Below are 22,435 nucleotides of genomic sequence, written 5' to 3'. Positions count from 1 at the left end.
GGTGCAGCATCATGTTGTGGGGATGCTTTTCTTCAGCAGGGACAGGTAAGCTGGTCAGAGTTGATGGGAAGATGGATGGAGCCAAATACAGGGCAATCTTAGAATAAAACCTGTTAGAGTCTGCGAAAGACTTGAGACTGGGGCAGAGGTTCACCTTCCAGCAGAACAACGACCCGAAACATCCAGCCAGAGCTAAAATGGAATGGTTTAGATCAAAGCATATTCATGTGTTAGAATGGCCCAGTCAAAGTCCAGACCTAAATCCAATTGAAATATATAAATAAACAGCGCAAAATAGACCTAAAATCAAGTATTAATAAATCACAAAATATAAATGTCCCATATCAATAAGTGCATATCTGTATCAGAAAAAATTTTCAAGAAAAGGACACCATAAAAAGTCCCCTGTGGTGAGAAATACGAACTCCATTGTGGTGAGAAATACAAAAGCCTTTAGGCTTTTCATTCACCAAAATCTGGTAAGTGCATTTGATTTTGGTGTGCACGGGTGAAAGGTGGAAGGCTAGAAAAATTATTTGGAGTTCGTATTTCTCACCACAAGGGACTTTTTATGGTGTCCTTTTCTTGAAATTTTTTTCTGATACAGATATGCACTTATTGATATGGGACATTTATATTTTGTGATTTATTAATACTTGATTTAGGTCTATTTTGCGCTATTTATATATTTCATTGTTTGTGTATTCACATTTTTTGCACAGCAGCAATTTAGAAGGGTGATTCACTTAAATTGTATTTGGCGCAGGAATATCTTTCTTTTATTCTAAATCCAATTAAGAATTTGTGGCAAGACTTGAAAATTTCTATTCACAGATGCTCTCCATTCAATCTGACAGAGCTTGAGCTATTTTCCAAAGAATGGGCAACAATTTCACTCTCTAGATGTGCAAAGCTGGTAGAGACATCCCCAAAAAGACTTGCAGTTGGAATTGCAGCAAAAGGTGGAACTACAATGTATTGACTCCGGGGGGCTGAATACAAATGCGGCCACACTTTTCACAGATTTATGTGTAAAACAATTTGAAAACCATTTATCATTTTCCTTCCACATCACAATTATGTGTCACTTTGTGTTGGTGTATCACATGAAATCCCAATAAAATACATTTACATTTTTGGTTGTAACATGACAAAAGGTGGAAAATTTCAGGGGGTATGAATATTTTTTCAAGGCACTGTATTAAGAGTAGGCCATTCCCACTGTTGATCTCACAGTGTATAGACTTAATAAAGCACTAATCATTCCTTGAAGATGTGGATGTGTTAAACACCCGAAAATAATGAAAGTAAAAACAAATCTAAAATGGAAACTCAAAAATCAATAATAAAACAGCTGCTCTGAAACCAAATCTAAAATGCCTGAACCTAGTTTTGAAACTTAGATGTGTTGGTGAAACTGTTCATACCTTTAAAACTACTTATCCGGGTGAATTACACCTTGTTTTTTCAGGACAAGCTGGGCCAATATTTGGTGGCAAATATTAATGGATATCTCCTGATTTTTTCATTATCAATGCAAAACAGGCCCAAAATAATTAAAAATATATAATTTTTGAATCATAACTGTAAAGTTCTTGCCACCACCAAAGAGCAGCCCAAAAGAAATTCTCCTACTCCTGACTTTCACAATACTGGTACATTTGTGTACATTATTTCTTGTTTGCACCTGCAGAGGGGGCCAGAAACAATAGTACACATTTTGCTTCTCTTATCCTACCTAAACACATTCATACTAACACCAGCACTGACACTGAATAAAATTAGTTGTTATCCAACCACCAGTATAAAGCCTGACCCTGTCAACTCTGACTTAGATCAAACCCTGATCTAGCTATTTTATCTTTATTTTATTATTTTGTTTTTCCTTTTTTTTTTTTTTTATTACACATCTTTTTTCTTGTATTTACATTCTTCTCCTTGAGCAAGGAAAAATGATATGAAGAGGGCAATTTACTAAACCTGGAGCAGACAGAATCTGGAGTAGCTGTACATAGTAACCCCCTACATGTGACAGTGGACAGGAGATCCTCTGTCCCGCAGTTGCTGTCACAATTAAAATCGACACGGCTGTGTGGGGCTCCATCCGCACAGCCGTGTCATTAATTTAGCGTGATCTGTGCATGAGTAAACTAAAAGTCTTGTCTGCCGCCGCAGCAGATGGCTTGTAGATCTCAATGGACTATGAGATGCTGATCTGCACCCTTGTAATCCATTGACACTTTCTACATCTCTCAAACGAACAGCCTGTATGGAGGTACGGACATAGAGCTGTAGGCAGTGTCTGCTGGAGCCTGATATTGCACCAGCAGTCCAATGATCATGGGTGCAATGCTCTGTGGGCTCCTTTGAAAAAAATAATAAAATCCCCTTTTTGTTCCTGCAAAAAAATGTGCATTTATTATTTTTTCATAAATATGAACTTACTCTCTAAGCTTTGCAAATTTAATCTAGAAGCTGATTTATTGCCATGCACAACTGCTCCAGATTCTGTCTGATCCAATTTCCAGTCAATTCCTCTCAATGTATTTTTTTCTCCATTCAAGAGGAGAAAGAGAACAGGGGCAGGTTGTACAGTTAATGACCACTATGATAGCCAATAAAAGGCTATCACAGCGATCATGTGATTGGGAGCTGGTCCTCTCAGCTCCCCATCATTAGGATGAGAACCAGCGCTTTTGGCATCTGCATAGTCACCGTGCTGAGAGTACACTATGGAGCATGCTCTCAAAACAAACATAGGTTTGCACATATGCGGCCACATGGAAGAAGACCTGTCTTTGTGAGGCTGCCTACATTATTATTATACAGGATTTATATAGCACCAACAGTTTGCTCAGCACTTTACAATATAACGGGAAAAAATACAGCAACAATACAGTTCAATACAAGAGGGTAAGGTGGGCCCTGCTCTTTAGAGCTTACAATCTAACAGGGAGGGGCTAGTGGTACAAAAGGTAATAACTGTGGGGGATGGACTGGTAGGAGGAAGAGAAGATTCCACTATTAGCAGAAAGCAGGATAGGCTTCCCTGAAGAGATAGGTTTTCAGAGATTGCTTAACCTCCCTAGCGATAGTCCCAAGTGTAGCTCGGGGTAAAGTTTCAGCACCACAAGCGGTAACCCCGAGCTACACTCGGGAATACCCTGCAGCGTTGCTCCGGGATCTCTTCTGCACTTACCTTGTCCTGCGCTCCCGCGATGTCCCTCCTGCAGTGTCCCCGGCAATGTCCTCCAGCGGATGCCGGCATCTGTCTTCCAGGTTCAGTCCCCTGCGAGCGTCGGGACGTACGGGGGATGGAGCAGTGGAAAATTTGAAAATTTTAAAAGTGACATTCCCTAAATTCACTAAAATCACATAGTAAAACATTACTGTATCAAACCATTTCACATACATTTTGTCTCTAGTGCTTTGTCCTGTGCCCTGCCTGCATTTTTACTGTTCTTTCTGCCTAGAAACTGAGAAACGTCCATGGCATCCAAAAAGCGTCCCTTTAGGTCAAAAGAGGTTTTAGACCAGCTAGAGAACAGCGATAGTAAATTAGAAAGGGGACCGTATACTGGTCGTTAGGAGCTGGATGCTGATTTGCTGATCTTATTGATTTTATATGAACAAGAGGAGACCAATCTAAGGACACCCTGTACACATGTGGTTGATTACTAGCTGAAATTTCCTGACTTAGGGTATTTGAAGAGCACCTGTGATTGATTTGTATCTTCTTCAGTGGAGTAGGAAGCGTCTTCCTATCAAGATCTGATCTTAGTTTGGACTCATTATTTGGACACTTTGTGTGTTGGGACTTTATTTTATTTTATTTATGTATTGATTTTGTAGATTATTTTATTTTTTGCATAATTTTTTTGGGGAATTACTTTGGGACTTGATTTTGCACTGTAATTGCAGATTTTTGGTTTAAGTCAATGAATTTATTAATTATTGGTACTTCAGGGGAAGGATATTGATATGACTTTAAGGGATTTTTTATATTTATATTTATGTGTGCTGATTTATATTTATTCTATTCTTTTATTCAGTAAATTAGAACTATTTGCAGAATTGAGTGATAATGATTCGTGGGAAAATTTGTCATCAGACACTGAAAACGATTTTGCGACTTTGCTCAGTGATGTGCAAACTTGGCGCTCTATTTCAAATTTCATTGTTTTTGGTTTGATTATATTATTTAATTAAATTTATTATTATTATATTATTTTTTTATTATTTATTAAATTATAATTTATGATTTCATTTTTAAAATTTTAACATGATGTTTACTAGACTCTTGTTCGGACAGATTTCAGTGAGTTATTCCTAAAAATGACATGCCTACAATAAAAAAAATACATATTTCCATGCAAAAAAATGTACCGCTTTGAGCACAGAAATATGGACATTATCAGACCGCCAGGGAGGCTACAAGTGAGCAGAGTAGGTGATAGTCTGATAAATTGGGCTAGAGAGTTCCAGAGGATGGGGAGGCTCTGGAGAAGTCATGGAGACGAGCATGGGAGGAGGAGACAAGGGAGCTAGAGAGCAGGAGGTTGTGCGAGGAGCGGAGAGTACGGTTTGGGTGATATTTGGAGACAAGATTGGTGATGTAATTTGGGGCAGAGTTATAAATGGCTTTATATTTTATTGTTAAGGTTTTGAATTTTATTCGTTGGGCAATGGGAAGCCAGTAGAGGGATTGGCAGAGAGGCATGGCTGATACAGAACGGTAATTAAGGTGGATGAGTCTGGGAGCAGCATTCATGATAGACTGAAGAGGGGATAGCCTGCGATGAGGTAGTCCAATGAGGAGGGAGTTACAATAGTCAAGGCGAGAGATAACCAAGGAGTGAATAAGTTGCTTTTTTTTTTTTTCTTACACACCCATGTCAACAAGAGGTTAAAGATCCCCTGGATATACATTTGAACACTCTTTCAAAAACCTCATTTTTCTTTGGCAGACCCTGCTTTGCAGCATGTCAACGCTGTGAATTTAGTCTGTCAAACATTGGAATAATAAACTAAATTCATGAAAAGAGATGCAGCTTCCATTCACACTGATCCCTTATTTGCAAAGCACTTACAGCTCATGCTGACAGCCCTACACTACTTCATAGACAGATTAGTAAAGATTTCTCATCTTGTTTTAATGAGTCTCATATGAGTAAACATGCAGAGAACTCTGGTTGAAATTTTGTTTGTGGAACATTAATGTAAAATGCATAAAAAGAGCCAATGTCTCTTTGGAGCTTCTTTGGTCATCCTCATCGTGGATGTCAATGGGCATAAGAATACTCAAATAACCCAACAGAAGGAGTTTAGGCTCCAAGCTGGGAAGACACATATTCCTTCTGAGGCCAAGAAAAGTTCTTTGTGTCACTCCCAGGTCTCAGTCTCTAAGGCCAGACCTAACCCAGCAGTCCAAGTCAACTGCAAGCCATGGGTCTCTGAATACCCCAGACCTGTGGACAAGCCTTTTATGGGTTTAAGAGACTTTGTGAACACCTAGACAGACTGCATCTCAGATGTCTGAGTACAGGAGGGAATTTCACTAGTTACAAATTAGAGTCTTGTCCCCTCTTTGGTTTATGTCTTTCAACTTCTCTGTGTAAACACTCAGGTTAGAAGACCTCCGTATAGCTCTTTTAGGTCTTCTGGATCAAGGAGTTATTGCCACTGTGGAAATGTTTCAGGGATTTTATTCCAACGTTTTCACAGTTCCCAAACTAATAGGTAGCATTTATCCAATCTGTTATAGCATCCCCCAATCAAAGCCTTTCTAGCCTCTGCTTTGCTGTGGTTCCCCAACACTTCCAGCTTGTAGCCAGGGCTGCTGTTAGAAATCACGTGGCCCCATAAAGCCAACCTGACAGGGCATGCACTCCCTTGAAAAATGCGATTTTTGTGCAACAGAAAGTGCAACAGAATTCCAGCTAAAGCTCTCTGTGTGAATGAAGGCTTGGGGCTCATTCACATGGACACTGTGAATGAGAAAAGAACAAAGAGAGGGTGCACAGGCCTAGTGCATTACCATAAAAAATGTTTAATAAGAAATAAAATACGTGTTGTACTCACAAACGACAATAAAGTCAAGGCACATCATAAAAGAACAGCTGGGTAAACACCGCGCTGAGTAACAGTCCGTAATGGGGAATGTAGACATCCAATAGGCTGACGCGTTTGGAGGACTTGCCTCTTCCTCAGAGCCTCAGTGGAACCCTTGAAATAACTTTCCATTCTCAGGGAACCCCTATTAAAAATGACTATATCTACAGCTCATAATACAATAGTGTGATGGTCAATGGGAAGAATTACCCCCTTATACTGTAGATTACTAAAAAGATCAATGGTGTCAGTGGGAACTTGCCAGTGGAAGGATATCTCTAAATATAATTGTGAAAAAGTAAAGTATCCCCAATATATATAACATATGTTCTAACAAGGGATTAGACCATTGTGATATGCATGTACATTGTATTGTATTTGGAGTGATTGGGAGTTTTTTTTTGCAACAAATGATGTATATGTAAAAAAACATTTTCTTTAGTTATTTTTTAAGTAAATCAACCCCAATGGTTTCCATATTTCGCTATATAAATCCTGTATAATAATAATGTTTCCATATTTAGGTTTCTATGCATTACCGTTGAGAGAACTGATCCAAAGAGGTAGAAACGTGCTCAAAATTGCCTATTATTTTTTTACATTTCTTAAATATCACATGCCCGGACCACTACTTAATTACTGTATGTATTTAATGATTTATTTCCTTCTGTGAATTGACATCTTTTCATGTGGTAAATATTGCAAAATGGTTTAGTGAATTGACAGTTTCAGGATCACATATGATATTTAGCAATATGTGTCCAGAAACCTAAATATCACATGTGATCTGTTTCTGTGAATGGAGCCCATTATGTCAGAACACCTAAATACCTTATGCAATATGCTTTAGTGAATGGGGCCCTGTGTTCATACAGCTGCTGGATCTTTGTAGAGTAACAGGCGGCACCAGCAGCATGAACAATCCCCTCATTCACATGGCCAGAGTACCTGTTTGAATGCATCTTTAGATCTCAATCACATGTGAGGCTGGGTGGTAAAAACTCCATGGATGAGCTGCGCTTTTATTGCCCATTAACAGTCACCCCCTTTAGCAACAGAGGCAGTGGCTAGAAGTGTAAACATGTCACAGTCGCAATGCTATGCTTCACAGACATGGCAGAAATTTTAAGGGCAAAGCACATGTGAATACAAACCCTTAACTTTTGTGATTTTTTTTTTTTTAGAATTTAAATTTTTTTTACCGTTTTTTTTCCATTTTATTATTTATGCATTTTTACAATTTTTTTTCCTTTCATATTTGAGACTGAGAAAGGCACTGAGGTCATAAATGCATCAGTCACTTTCTCTGCAGCCTCAGCTGCACAGATGTATGAATAGGAAGCGCTCTGAGGTTCCCTGTTAATTTACAAGCTGAAGCATAGTAAGCACAGTTTACTATGCTTCAGCGGTGAGTGGACACAGGAAAGATTGATACCAATTGCTCACTGCATTCATTCAGGAAAGGAAGGGGCCAGTAAATATGACATATTTATTGCCCCTCAACCCCCTAACCCCCCCTTCCCCCATGGATTCATTCAAGCCAGGGAAAGTGGTGGCATTTAGTCTATGAATCCATCTAAGCTCATGTTCCAATCACCTCCTCATGGACTGGGATGAATTCTATCCAAAATTTAAAAATTGAATCTTGGGAAAAACACTCCCATGAAGACCAGCTGTATAGTGTCCCAATGGTACCTCAACATTATTAGATTTCATACTGCAAATATGACAATAGGCCGATGCCAAAACTCCAATTTAGTTTTTCCTACATAAAAAGTAACTGCAATCACAGGTTAGCAGATAAACTACATCTTTTGTTTTGCAGTTACCAAAATGTTTTGGCATGAACTTTTCCCCATTTTTCCCCATTTTTCAGGAGAACTGATTTGTTGCTATTCTTATAGCAGCAATAGTTACATCCGCCACATGTGAACATACCTCAATATTTGCAGGGATCATGACTCCCTTGTGATTTATATTCGCTATGTACCAAATGGTCCCTAACCGAATTGGCTCGCTTGAAAGTGAAATTGGGAGTTTCAGAGACAAATTTGTTGATCGTAGGATCAATGGTCAAAAGGTGCCAATATTTTTGCACAATCTTTCTAAATTGCATATGTTGAATCAAGAATTTAGTTATTATTCGAACATGATTGTTATCCTTTTTATTGATAGTTTAATAGAGTAAAGTATGTCTAGATTTGTTATACAATTTTTGCAAGCCTATTTAAGACATGTGGGAGAATATCCTCTTACCAGAAGGCGCTGCTTCAACTTATCTGCTTCCTTCTTGAAAGACTCATCATCTGAGCAATTACGTCTAAGTCGTAGATATTGACTGTAAGGGATAGAATTGACAAGAGGGCTAGGATGAAAGCTATTAGCATGTAAAATAGAATTACCTGCAGTGGACTTACGATAAAGGTCACTGCTCAGAGTACCATCTTCATTTTTATGAATCTGGACGTCCAAGAAAGAAATTGTTTTACTGTCAAAGGACATAGTAAGCTTTAAATTAAGATCCTTGGCACTAACTTTATCTAAAAATTCTTTGAACTCAACAATGGAGCCCTCCCATATCATAAATACATCATCGATGTATCTATACCATAACTAGATCAATTCAACATAGGAGGCCAACTCAGTGGTGTCCATCAGGGTACATTCTCACTCCCCTAGGTACAGGTTGGTGTAGGATGTGGCACAATAAGTGCCCATCGCAATGCCCTGTACCTGGAGGAAGTGGGAACCATCAAATGCAAAAACATTTTGGTGCAAAATGAAATCGAGTTATTCCACAATAAATTCTTTTACAATGGATTTTATTATAGATAACATAACAACAAAGAAACAGTCAAAAGCAAGATCACTGACACAAAAGAATAAAGTATACAATATTTCTGATGAAGGACATGGCAAATGAACTGAAGTATTGTCAAGAAGAGAAACTGAGTACATAAACACATTACATAAAAGGGTGGAAAGAAACCTTATAAATGCGTTAATAGCAATCAAGTAATGACCAATGGGCTAGTTGTCGAGGGCCAAATATAATCACAAAAATCGCATACAGAGGGTAGGAAAAGCTGGGCACGGAGCCGCACTGGACGTACATCAGTAATCTACACGAAGGACTCTTGAGAAAGTCCGACAGGTATATTAAACATTGCAGGTACGATTCTCTGGGAGTATTACAATCAGAGCAAATAGCATGAAGACTGACAAAAACAAAGGAGAGAAAGAGAAAGAAAAAAAACAAAACAAAAAAAGGGAGAAACAAGGATAGTTAAGACAAAGAAAGGGCTCCAGGGGATCGCACCAGGAGAGTCTTATATCGACAGAAGGGTCTGGACAAATCTAGATGGTTGGGCCACATCAATCCAGGGGCGCCAGATCTGCAAATACTTTGAGTGGGTGTCTAACAGCATGGCCGTTAGCTTCTCATTAACCATTATATAATTAATAATTAATCAGGTTCTTAATGGCCTCGAAGCTAAGAAGAGGGGTTTTCCAAGCTCTCATGATTGTTAATTTGGTAGCCATAAATAGATGCGATGCCAGCTGCTTCTCAGGATGAAGTAGGCCTACTAATGGTTTAAATAATAGTGCCTCGTATGGGTTACACTTAATATCTGTGTGTAACAGTGCGGAGAAGGGCATAGACCCTAATCCATAATCTGCACACCTTAGAGCAAGTTCACCAAATATGAGCCATGGTGCCTATTTGTTGACAACCCCAAAAGCAAGTCGGAGAATATGAGGGGATAAAATGAGCCAGCCGGGCAGGTGTATAATACCATCTGTAAAGGACCTTATAGGCATTTTCTAAAATAAGAACATTCCTTGAACATTTAGACACTGCTTGAGTCATGATCTGTCAGTCTTGCTAATCTAGACAACCCCCAAATTCCGATTGCCAATGCTGATGATAAGAATGAACAGGGGGAGGCTTTCTTCTTGCCACTATTCCATAAAGGCCAGATATGTGGATTGCACAACTAATTGTTGTCCCGTGGACAGATTCTCCCACCTTAGCTGTGGATCTCTGCAGCTCCTCCGAGTTACCTTGATCAGCATGTCAGTTTAGGTGGACGACCATGTCTTGGTAGGTTTGCAGTTGTGCCACACTCTTTCCATTTTCAGACGATGGATTGAACAGTGCTCCATGAGATGTTCAAAGCTTGGGATATTTTTTTTTTATAACCTAACCCTGCTTTAAACTGCGGGACCAGGGATTAAGGCTGTTTGTGATACATTGGGAAGCGTTGCCTCTAACTTCTAACCCCAGATTTATAAACCACTTAACCCAGCGAAGTGGCATGCACGTCTCAACATATTGATACAACAGGGAGGAATCCCAATTTATTTTATTTCCCAAATAGAAAACATATTCACCTATTAGCTGCAGAACAGAGTGCAGGGAAGTAGATGTGTCTTTAAGATATAACAAAAGGTCATCAGCATTAAGGGATCATTTTTCTTACAGCGAATCAAGCAAGAACTCTTGTACTGAATCTGATGGCCAACTTGGATGAAGGTTCTGGGGTAAACATAAACAATCCTGGATACTGCAGACAACCCTGCCTTGTTCCACTACCTAATGAAAAAGGTTCTGATAAGATAATATTGGTCTGCACATAGCCCACAGGTGAAAAATAGATAATTTGGATCCTGGAAATAAATTTAGGATCAAACTGAAAGCTACTGAACTAGCCAAAGATATCAATATTAGTAAATAACCGTTGATGGTTGTTGTCTGTACCTTTGCCTGGTATGAACCCCAACTGGTCTGTGTGAACTAGGGCTCAGATAACAACATTCAGTTTACTGGCCAACATCTTGGCCAACAGCTTGGCATCTACATTTTTTAAAAATGTTTTTTTATTTGCCATACACATAACACTGGAAAAGCAGCTGAACAGTACATTTCTTACGCTACAAACATTCGTTACATAACAATAGCTATCCAGCTATCCAGAACAACGGAGCATGAAACAGTTCATCATAAAGTTCCAATTCCAGATATGCAATAGAAACTATAATATTGCACATGTATAGCATTAATTTAGGCAAAAATCATGACTTAAGCCGTTCACAAACCGAATCTTGGTCGGTTCAGCAGGAACCAGCTGAGATTTGAGCCATGTATGGGCAGGCTGAATGTACCCAAGTTGATCAATTGATCAACTTGGGAACAACCAGCTTGATGGATATTACATGCGATTATTGCTAGTGGCTCTGCCGGGAGAATACAATGAGGGTTTTTATTAAAGCTGGAGAGTGCAAAACCAGGCTCACTTCTGCACAGAAACCAATCAGCTTCTAACCTCAACTTGTTCAATTAAGCTTTGGCAATAAAACCTGGAAGCTGATTGGTTTCTTTGCAGAAGTGAGCCTGATTTTGCACTCTCCAGCTTTAGTAAATAAACCCCATGTCACGATCTGGGTCAGGTTCAGAGACCAGTTGCTACAGTAGTTGTAAGGCTTACCTGAAACCAGCAGGAGTGGTACACCAGCGGCCCACCCTGGGAATGACGCAGGCTCACCTGAAGTGCGGGGTCTAAGCATCCACCGGTCTTCCCCAGAGCTCCTAATGGTGGAGATGGATTTGGCTGCGTGTGAATGCCAGGTCACAGATCTCAGGATCACCCCACCAGGGAATGAGTAGGCTGGAAACCAATAGCAGATCAAACAGTTCAGGGATCAAACAGAAGCGGAGTCAGTCACAAGCCAAGGGTCGGTCACCAATGGTAGTAGATAGGATGAGGCAGAATCGTAGTCAGTAGCAAGCCAAAGGTCGGTAACGTAGATGAAGCCGGCAGCAGGAACAGTAAGCAGGATATTGGCTGGTAAGGCACAATAATCTGGCAACCAGGAAGTGCAGAGACATGGCTTTTATAGGAAGTTCATGGGAGGAGCAACGAGTTCAAGGTTCAAGACAAAACAGGGCAAAGGCAGGATCATCCAAAGAATTGTCAAGAGAGCTGTCCAGCATTCCAGGTGGCTCAGTGAGAAGAAACACTGTCTCTCACCACAGAAGGCCCAGGTTCGATTCCAGGCTCTGACACCCCACTTGCTCCATGTGAAGGACTCCCCTGTCAACATTGTCTGTGATGATAGGAGAATCAAGCACTTTCTTTTCCGGCAAACCAGTGGTTGCAGGAAAGAAATTTGCTCCATCTATGGTCATCCTTAAAGAAAAAAAAATTACAACTTGGAGTGCATCGTTATTTCTCCTGAATACAATCCCTAATCCAGGTTACTGTTCCCTCTGTGCACCCTTGACCACCATTCTATCTCCATTATTAGACTGAAAGCTAATATGGTCCTCATCCTGTGGCCACAAAGTTATCAGGAGCAATACTGCACCCTGTCACCTTCTACTCAACAATCTCCCAGGTTAGACTGTGTATCTGGATTTACATTTAACAATTAATTAAGCTGATAGGATGAACAGAAATCAGAATTCCTGTCCAGATTGGAAATGATTACCACTGCATCCTCCAACATGGAATCCCCTGATCTAACAATGCCAGCAACACCAACAGAAATTGTGGTGCTTCAGCGTTAGTTTTAAAGAATTTGGACAGCAATACATCTGTCCCAGGAGTCTTTGCAGATTGTAAATCGGAATTGGCAACCCGAACTTCTTTATTCTGGGGAGTCCAGATGAGCAGGAAGGGGTAGCAGTTGGGAAGTCTATACTGTCAAAGTAAGCAAGCAGTCCATCATAGGTATAATTTGCTCTGAAGCTACAGTATATAAACTCTGATAGTGGGAAGCACATTGTACATTGATTTGTGCCAGGTCTGTCTCAGAATCTGGGAAATACTAACTGAAGTAGTCTGCTCCTTAGCCAACAAAGCCAACAGTCTACCACTCTTTTTTCACTGTCTCCACCCATAGATCAGAGATCCAGTAGTGGGAGAGTCTCCACAACCTGGTCCCTGACACAGCCACCCTTAACAGGAGTGGAGAATGACTGGAGATCCCATGTGGCAGGATAGAAACACAGATTGTTGGACTCCAGTCTCAGACACTGTCCCTAAAGGACCTCCCAAAATATATTATTTTATATTTCAATACATTCACTTAAGAGTTTGCACAAGTAACACATAAAACCATTACAAGAAACATTAATTTCGGTTATTTTGGAGCACCTTATCATATTGACCATAAACCATACTCTGAAATGCCTTACTGTACAATATTAGGAGACAAATTGTATCCATATAGAATGAACAACAACACATCCCAAGGACATTCTAAAAACAACAACAACACACATACCAAGAACTGCTCTAATAACATCTTTCTGCAACGCAATGTCTAGCAAGAAAATCTGTTATAGAAGAAAACTAACATAAGCTTTTAAAGGTCAAGTCTGGGAAAATGTAAAAGCATCCCTTGCAGGTTAATGGTTAGTTTTGTCTGGGTGAGCGGAGAAACAGTTTTATTTACCTTCACCTCCAGCAGATGGTGCTCCCCTACGCTTCAGTGATGGACTGTCCCTTGGCGCCATGAAGTCCAATGCAGGGCAATGGACAATTCTTTGCTCTTCATGATGTCGGGACCCTAGACCACTAGAGCATGGTCGAGAAGAAGCTGCAGGGACCGGTCAAGCTACAGTGAGAAGCGGAGGATCAGGTTAGTAAATCTTTTTTTCTTGTTCCCCTAGAACAAAATGAGCAATCAACCCTTGCAGTGCAAGCACAGTCCCACTGCAAGGGATAATTCTTTAGTTGCTAGGAGTTGGGCTTTAATATTATCATTTAATCTTTAGTTAAAACATATAATAATTGTTTTGGGGTTTTTTCATCACCCCTGTCCACCTTTAGTGAATTTGGCACTCCAGGGTTTCAAATAGCTGTACTAAGAACACAGAGCCCAATAGCAGCATCTTGGATTATATGCACAGATGAATGAGCACTCAACGAATGCTGAGATATTGTTTGAGTTTCTAATTAAGAATCTCAGCTTGCTCCACAAACATTGTAACATATAATCACTTCATAATAAATATTTATTTCTAAAATATGTATTTATACAAGTAATAATAATAAACTATACAAAAGTTTGTAAGTTTATACATTTAAAGTCAAATTACAGGCTAAACCTAACTAGTCTTAAAAATGCTCCCTCCCTTCTCCTAGCACCTATGCTGACCAACCTGTGAAAGAAAAATATGTATACTTACCTATTTTCAGCCTGCTCCAATCCAGTCATGTGATCAGGCTCCCCATGTCAGCCATTGGAGAGAAGGGAGCACTGACAACAGATGGGACATGGGAGGCTATGAGTATCGTCACCACTTGCAGGCTTTCCAGCCATTTCCGGGTGCTCTCTCCTCTCCCCTGCAGCCACCGCTGGCTGATACAGGGGATACAGGGGATCATAAGACCGGACAGGAGCAGGTTGTAAATTGAAAAGTACTGTATATACATCTTTTTTACACAGTTTAGTCAGCATAGGTGTTAGGAGAGGGGAGAGGACATTTTGTAATCTTAAATTAACCCCAAATATTAACCATAACACTATAACCTAGCTCTAATACCTAGGGTCTAAAGGCCTGTGAATGTAGTATATCTGGGTTTTACTATTTGATGCATTACCCCATAAACACTTAATATACAAATTAAAGAACTTTGTGATATTATGTGAACCTGGTTAGTAAACTGATTACAGGGGCACATCCAGAGGGTGGTGATTAATGGCGTATTTTCTGAATGTCCTGGGACCAATTCTATTTAACCTGTTCATAAATGATATAGAGGTTAGAATGAAAAGTTCAATCTCCGTGTTTGCTGATGATACACAGGATAATAACTTCACAGCAGGATATAGAAACTTTACATGAAGGCCTTGATAAAATAGAGGAATAGGCAACTATATGGAAAATACTGAAAATGTAAAATAATGCACTTGGGAGCTAAACATATACATGCAAGTTAAGGGGGAGAACCTCTGGGGGGAATTGAGGATGGAAAAGGATCTGGGGGTCCTAGTAGATCACAGACTCAGCAATACCATGCAATGACAAGCTGCAGCAAGCAAGACCAGTAGATTATTAGTATGCATTAAAAAGGGTATTTACCCAAGAGATAAAACTATAATTCTACCCTTTAAAAAAAACTCTGATTTAGCCATATTTTGAGTATGCCATCCAATTTTGGTCCCCAATCCTCAGGAAGGATGTCCTTCAACTGGAAAGAATCCAGAGATGGGCAGCAAAATTAAAATGGGGACTGGACGACCTCAGTTATCAAGAGTGACTAAGAAAATTAAACTTACTCTCACTGGAGCCAATTAAGAGGGGATTTGATCACAATATGCAAATCTTTAAATGGTGAATCTAACTTTGAGAAGAAATAATTTATTCTAAGGTCCCTGAAGAAGACACACAGCCACAAAATATTAGATGAGAAGCGGTTCAACCTGAAACTGCATAAGGGGTTATTTACTGTCAGAGCAGTAAGGATGTGGAACTCTCTTCCACAGTTCTAAAAACAATTTCACCCGCCTGTTATCCTGAATGTGCACTCACAGACTGCAGTGCCAGCCAGCCACAGTGTCCCTGATCCTTGCCTCAGTGTAATACCAATAAACAATGCAGCCAGCCCCTGTTACCTGTCCCAGTGATCACAATAACACCGCCATTTGCTATATCCTACATCCTGACCACCACCATACCAGCATCCTGATCACTGCCATATGCCATGCCATGCCAAGATCATCGCCATACACCATACCAGCATTCTGATCACCACCACATCATACCAGTGTCCTGATCACCCCCATACACTATGCCAGCATCCTGATCACCACCATACCCCATACCAGCATTCTGATCACTCCATATGCCATACCAACATCCTGATCACCGCCATACCCAATACCAGTATCCTGATCACAACTATACCCCATTGCAGCGTCCTGTTCACCCCATATGCCATACCAGCATCCTGATCATTGCCATATACTGTACCCCATACCAGCATCCGGCATTTTACGGTCTCAGCTGATCAATTTTCAAGTACAGTTGTGCTCAAAAGTTTGCATACCCTGTCAGAATTTGTGAAATTTTGGAATTGATATTGAAAATATGACTGATCACGCCAAAAACTGTCTTTTAATTAAATATAGTGATCATATGAAGCCAATTATTATCACATAGTTGTTTGGCTCCTTTTTAAATCATAATGATAACTGAAATCACCAAAATGGCCCTGATCAAAAGTTTACATACCCTGCAATGTTTAGCCTTGGTACAGACACACAAGGTGACACACACAAGTTAAAATGGCAATCCCACATCTGTAGCTTTGTAAATTGCAATTAGTGTCTGTATAAATAGTCTATGAGTTTGTTAGTTCTCACATGGATGGACTGAGCAGGCTAGACACTGAGCCATAGGGAGCAGAAAAGAAAGGTCAAAAGACCTGCGGAACAAGGTAATGGAACTTTATAAAGATGGAAAAGATATAAAAAATATCCAAAGCCTTGAATATGCCAGTCAGTACTGTTCAATCACTTATTAAGAAGTGGAAAAATCAGGGATTTCTTGATACTAACCCAAGGTCAGGTAGACCAAAGAGATTGCAACCACAACCATCACTAGAATTGTTTGGGATATAATGAAAATCCCACAGGTAACCCCAGGAGAAATACAGGCTACTCTGGAAAAAGATGGTGTGGTTGTTTTAAGGAGCACAATATGACAATACTTGAACAAAACTGACCTGCATGGTCGAGCTGCCAAAAAGAAGCCTTTACTGCGCCAATGCCACAAAAATGCCAGACAGTACCTTGACCCCACCGGGCGCTTTTGTTGCATTGGCACAGGGATTCTTACTGGCAACTTGACCATGCAGCTCATTTTTGTTTAAGTACTGTTGTATCCTTTAACCTCAAATGTAGCACTAAGCCTCAGATAACACTAAAATCCTCACTAAACCGAAACCCTTACCCTTACCTTACAGCGGAACTTCACTCCCTCAATCAACATTGATTATTTTTAACCCTTATGCTGCTAGCATTAGTAAACAACCACTATTTTATTCTCTAGCGTGTCTGCTTTCAGAAAATATATCATGTTTTAGGGGTTTTATGTAATCTTCAGGCTTAAAATGTTGTTTTAAACGTATTAAAAAATGCAAAACTGGCTCTGGCAGCGAAAGGGTTAAAGGATAAATTTACATTTTTAGGGTGGAACATGTAACATGTTCCCTTTCTTGAAGCAGCTCAGCGATCCGAACCCTCTGTGTGACAGCAGCAGAAGTTCCCCGTACCAGCTGTCACTTTCTGAAAAGAGCGGGGCTCCACCTACAAGGCCACTTCATTCATTCACAGAGTTCTATGAATGAATCAACTACAAGTACCAACATGCTTTGCAGATGATGGCTTTTAGTTCTCAATGAACTACCACGGTGCTGTTGATCACTCTGGTAGTTCATTGATAGTTACTGTCAGTGTGAAATTTTCAGCCAGTATGATGTATAGGCAAACAGATTACACTGACAGTCTGAAGGAGTCCTGCATTGCACCAGCAATCTGCTGATCGTGGGTACAATGCTTTCCAGGCTCATAAAAAATAGTAAAAGCGCATTTTTTACCTGCAAACAAATGTGCATTTATTATTTTTTTTTAAAGATGTACTTATCTGTTAATGGAGAGGATAGCAGAGCTTGATTTGGCTGCTTAGCATGCGCTTGTACTGAGTACCCAAGTGCTTTTGTGTACGAGGGTAACCAGAAGAAATAAAGTTTTTTTTTTTCTCATTGGGGTTGGGCTCTCTTAATGCTCGGCAATGAGTGAGTGCCCAGCAGATGCACTTCTACTGAGCACGAAGAGAGCCTGATACTCCCCTTTCCTGACAAGCACCCAATCGGTGCTCATTACACTGCAAGGTCTCTCCTCTCCCTGCAAGTCCTCAGGGGCGATGCTGGAGACAGACAGGGAGGGGAGGAGGAGATAAACAGTGCAATGTTAAAAATATTAAAAGTTTAAGGCACTATAAAGCCCTTTCATTTTTAAAAACCCCAGATGCTCCTAAAAGCACCTCAGATTTAAATACAGTTTTGGTTAAAATTATTGTTTTTTTAACAGTACAAGTAGATTGTAATGAGGGACAGGTAGATTGGGACCCTAATTTGGTTCCTTGGACAAGTAGTTTTTTTTTTAAATGTCCACACCCCTAGTAATGATCAGTTTGCTTTGACTGGCAGCATTGAGGTACTTTGTTCATCAATACAATTGTAATTTTGTATCGATCAAATTATGAGATTACATGGAGGAAACAGAGACATGATCAATAAATTACGTATATATTTCAAATTGAAAATGTTAATTTAATATACTAACTCTACAGACAACAAATACACAGGGGGTTCGTTCCCCTCTGTCCTCTGTAGCCTCCATATATATTTCCTGATTAACTCCATGGAGGCATACGAATGGGTAGACTCCACTCTCCTACCCCCATAGGTCCATTCTGCCATAAAGTTGAGGCTGATCCGCTCCATGTGTTTTGGCCTTAAAGGGTTAGTTCACCTTTACTAAAAAAAATGCCTATGTAGATAAGGGGATGTAGATAAGGGGTGTCTGTAGATGTAAACAAACTGTGCAGCTTTGAATAAATAATGCCTTTGCTATAGGTGTAGGCTATTTACTGTACATCCCGCAGCCTTGGCAAAAAATTACCAGAGATGGCATCACCCCATCCTGCATTGTTACTACGACATTGTTAAGACACTTCCAACCATTGCTGCTCACGCCGACCATCACGGGAGTGAACTCTCAAACCTCTGCATGTGTGGTCCACTATCTCCTCTGTCACAGCATTGCTGAGCTGAGAGCTAATGCAACAGGGAAGAGAGTGCACATGCAAAGGGGTTTGAATCGGCTGGGAGTGTCTTAGCAATGCCCTAGCAACAAGGCAAGATGGGATGATACAACACTTGGAGTTTTACAGTCAGGCTTCAGGAAGTATGATGACCTACACCTATAGCAAGGGCATTATTTAACCTCTTCACGCGGGCCGCACACAAATGTGCGGCCTCCTGGCATCTGGGCCTAGACGCCGAGCGGCCGCAAATTTGCATGCAATTAAAAAAGGACATATGTGCCGAGAGCACGCACCCTGCGCGCTGCCAGCACACACTCACGGAAAGGTCCCAATCTGCTCTTTTGATCGGACCTTTCCCAATCATGTGACCGCCGTGATGGCGCGTCACGGTGGTCACATGATCCTAAACCCCGCCCCGCCTCCAGGCTTCTGGAACTCTTAAAGGGGCGGGAGGCGCTGGCGTGAAAGGGTTACCTTTGGTCAAGGATGCACAATTTGTTTGAATCTACAGGTACCCCTTACCTGCATAGACAGTTTTTTTGTAAAGCTGAGCTAATGCTTTGAAGTTTCTGTTAGCTAGAGCTGTGATTACATACTTTTTCTGCATCCCACCCTTGTTTGTGGCTAGTTATTTCCCTTTTGCATGCTGCCATACAGTTCGTCAGGAACATGGAAAATTGTTAACAAATATATACCAAAATTTTCCTTTCCTGATTTACACTATAGTCCCATAGCATCTCTCCCCATTGTTTTGTAGGTGAGTTACAGAACAAATGGACTGGATCAGCCACAAAATTTATGGGAAGGGGTCAAGTGGGGCACAAGTGAGGTCATTGTCTACCCATTTGTATGCTGCCATGGAGGTAGTCAGGAAAGGAAAATTAAGGTAAGTATTTGATAACATTTTTCCATTTTCCTGACTAGCTCCATGGCAGTATATAAATGGTAGAGGGGTCTTATGGGGTAGGAGTGAGGGCATAGTCTTCCCATTTTTTTCCCAAAACGCATTGACTCCTGCTGCCTTCCTCCTGGGTAAATGCACCTTTCTCCTACCTCCACTCTTAACTCCAAAACGCATTGACTCCTGCTATATTCAGAACAAATGGTGTATTTATATTTGTGTATATGTTGACCAGTCCTCACCTCCAGCTGCACCCGTTTTATGATTGTGTCTGTTTCCTGAGAAACATCCCCCACTATTCATGTGATCCTTATCAGCTTCTAATTGGGGTGGAGTTGAATGCTCATTTGAGCATCTCCCTATAAATTTAGATCAGCTCATGGGGGAGATCTGTGATGGGGGGCACAGTCTCTGATGGGGGTGCTGCTTCAGATTGAGTGCGGCTTAGAACGAGTGCGAAGCAGTTAAACCCAGCAGTTGAACTAAAGCAGGAGAACTTAAGCAGCAGTAAGACACATCAACAGCAAGAAGCTCTACTGCACGCTGGACAGACTGCAAGCAAACACCCTGGGAAACATCTCTTACATGCCTGAGACCCACTCCGTGTACCTTTATATAATACACCCCTCTTCTCCTTATCACATTACTATCCTCTATTCCCAAATCTCATTTCTTTACCCCTCTGCTCCACCCCAAAACTTGTACATCTCCCCCCCTCATTGCTATCATCTCCCTACTATTGCTTTCTTCACCTCCCCAAAATGCCTCTTCCACTCTTCCTTCTCATTTTCCTCTCCTCTGTTCCCAAAATCCATTCACTATATCCCTCTGCTCCTCCTAAACATTTGCATATTGTGTCCTCACTGCTTCCTTCACCCCTCTACGGCACCCACCACCTCCTCCTATTACTCCACTCTCCCACTGACCCGAACACCTCCACTAGTAGTTTCTCACGCTCCTGCACATCCCGCTCCCATGCCACCTTTCTCACCCTTCTCCTCCTTATAACCGCGGGGGACATCTCCCCGAATCCTGGCCCTCCAGCACCTCCCTCAACCGCACAACACCCTCCCGCCTCCACGTCCCGCAGCAACCCCCGCAACTTAGTATCTGTCCCCCTGCTCCCTAAAATCTCCCCCCCCGTTTTCATGTGCACTCCTGAACGCCCGATCGGTGTGTAACAAGCTTACCGCCATCCACGACCTCTTTGTTTCCCGCTCCCTCAACCTCCTAGCGATCACGGAAACCTGGATCCAGCCCACTGACTCTACCTCCCCTGCTGCACTCTCTTACGGAGGTCTCACCTGGACCCACTCACCCAGGCCCAACGGTCGTAAAGGTGGTGGGGTTGGTCTGCTCCTGTCACCGCAGAGCACCTTCCGAGTCCTCCCAAACCCCCCCTCCCTATCCTTCTCCTCCTTCGAGGCCCACTGCGTCCGACTATTCTCCCCAACCCCCCTGAAGATTGCTGTGATATACCGGCCTCCTGGATCCATACCCCGCTTCCTGGATGACTTCTCCTCCTGGCTACCCTTCTTCCTCTCCTCTGAGCTACCCACCATCATCCTTGGGGATTTCAACATCCCTGTCAACCTCGACAACCCAGACACAGCCCGTCTCCTCCACTTAACCTCCTCCTTTACACTTGCACAGTGCATACAATCCACCACCCACTCCGACGGGAATATCCTTGATCTCGTCTTCTCCAACCGCTGCGCTCCCCACAACCTCACTAACACCCCCTTCCCTCTCTCTGACCACAACCTGATCACCTTCTCTATCTCCTCGTCCTCCAATGCCTACCCCTCCAAATGTCACACCACTACCAGCCGTAACCTCCGCAACCTTATCCCTGCCTCCCTCCACTCTGCAGCTGATCAACTCCACGACCGCATCCTCCCCCTGTCCTGCCCTGACTTGGCTATGACTGCCTACAACAACGCGCTCTCAACAGCCCTTGACTCACTAGCGCCTTTAACCACACGCAACATCAGACCCCGACCGCTCCAGCCCTGGCAGACTGATCACACCAAAACCCTCAAACGACACAGTCGTGCCCTGGAGCGACTATGGCGCAAAACCAAATCCCAACAAGCCTTCACCCGCCTTCCACACCTACACCTCCTCCCTCAATGCTGTCAAACAGGCCTACTTCTTGACCCTCATCAAGGCCCTCTCCTCCAATCCTCGCCGACTCTTCTCCGCCTTCAACTCTCTACTCTCTCCACCCCCACCTCCACCCAGCACCTCACTCACTGCCCTTGAGATTGCCAATCACTTCAAAAACAAGATTGACACAATTCGCAAGGACATTGCCGCAACTCACACGCCCTCTCAACCCGTCCCCTCTCACACAGCTACCCCTTATCCCCCCTCCCCCTCGACATAACCCGCAGGGACTTCGTCGCTGCTCAAACTCTCTCCAACCCCCTTCACCCTCACTCAGCTACCCCCTCATCACCCCTCTCCCACGGCCCCACCACTGCTCTGACCTCCTCTTCCACCCCACCCTACATTCCTCATACTGAAGCTCCCCCCACACTCCGCACCTTTGACCTTACTACCATCGAGGAAGTCTC

This window comes from Staurois parvus, unplaced genomic scaffold (genome assembly GCF_062004578.1).
Source record: "Staurois parvus isolate SC_StPar_1 unplaced genomic scaffold, SC_StPar_1.0 ptg000432l, whole genome shotgun sequence".
NCBI lineage: Eukaryota > Metazoa > Chordata > Amphibia > Anura > Ranidae > Staurois > Staurois parvus.
The sequence above is the reverse complement of the archived record's forward strand: the minus strand, read 5'-3'. Positions refer to the sequence as shown.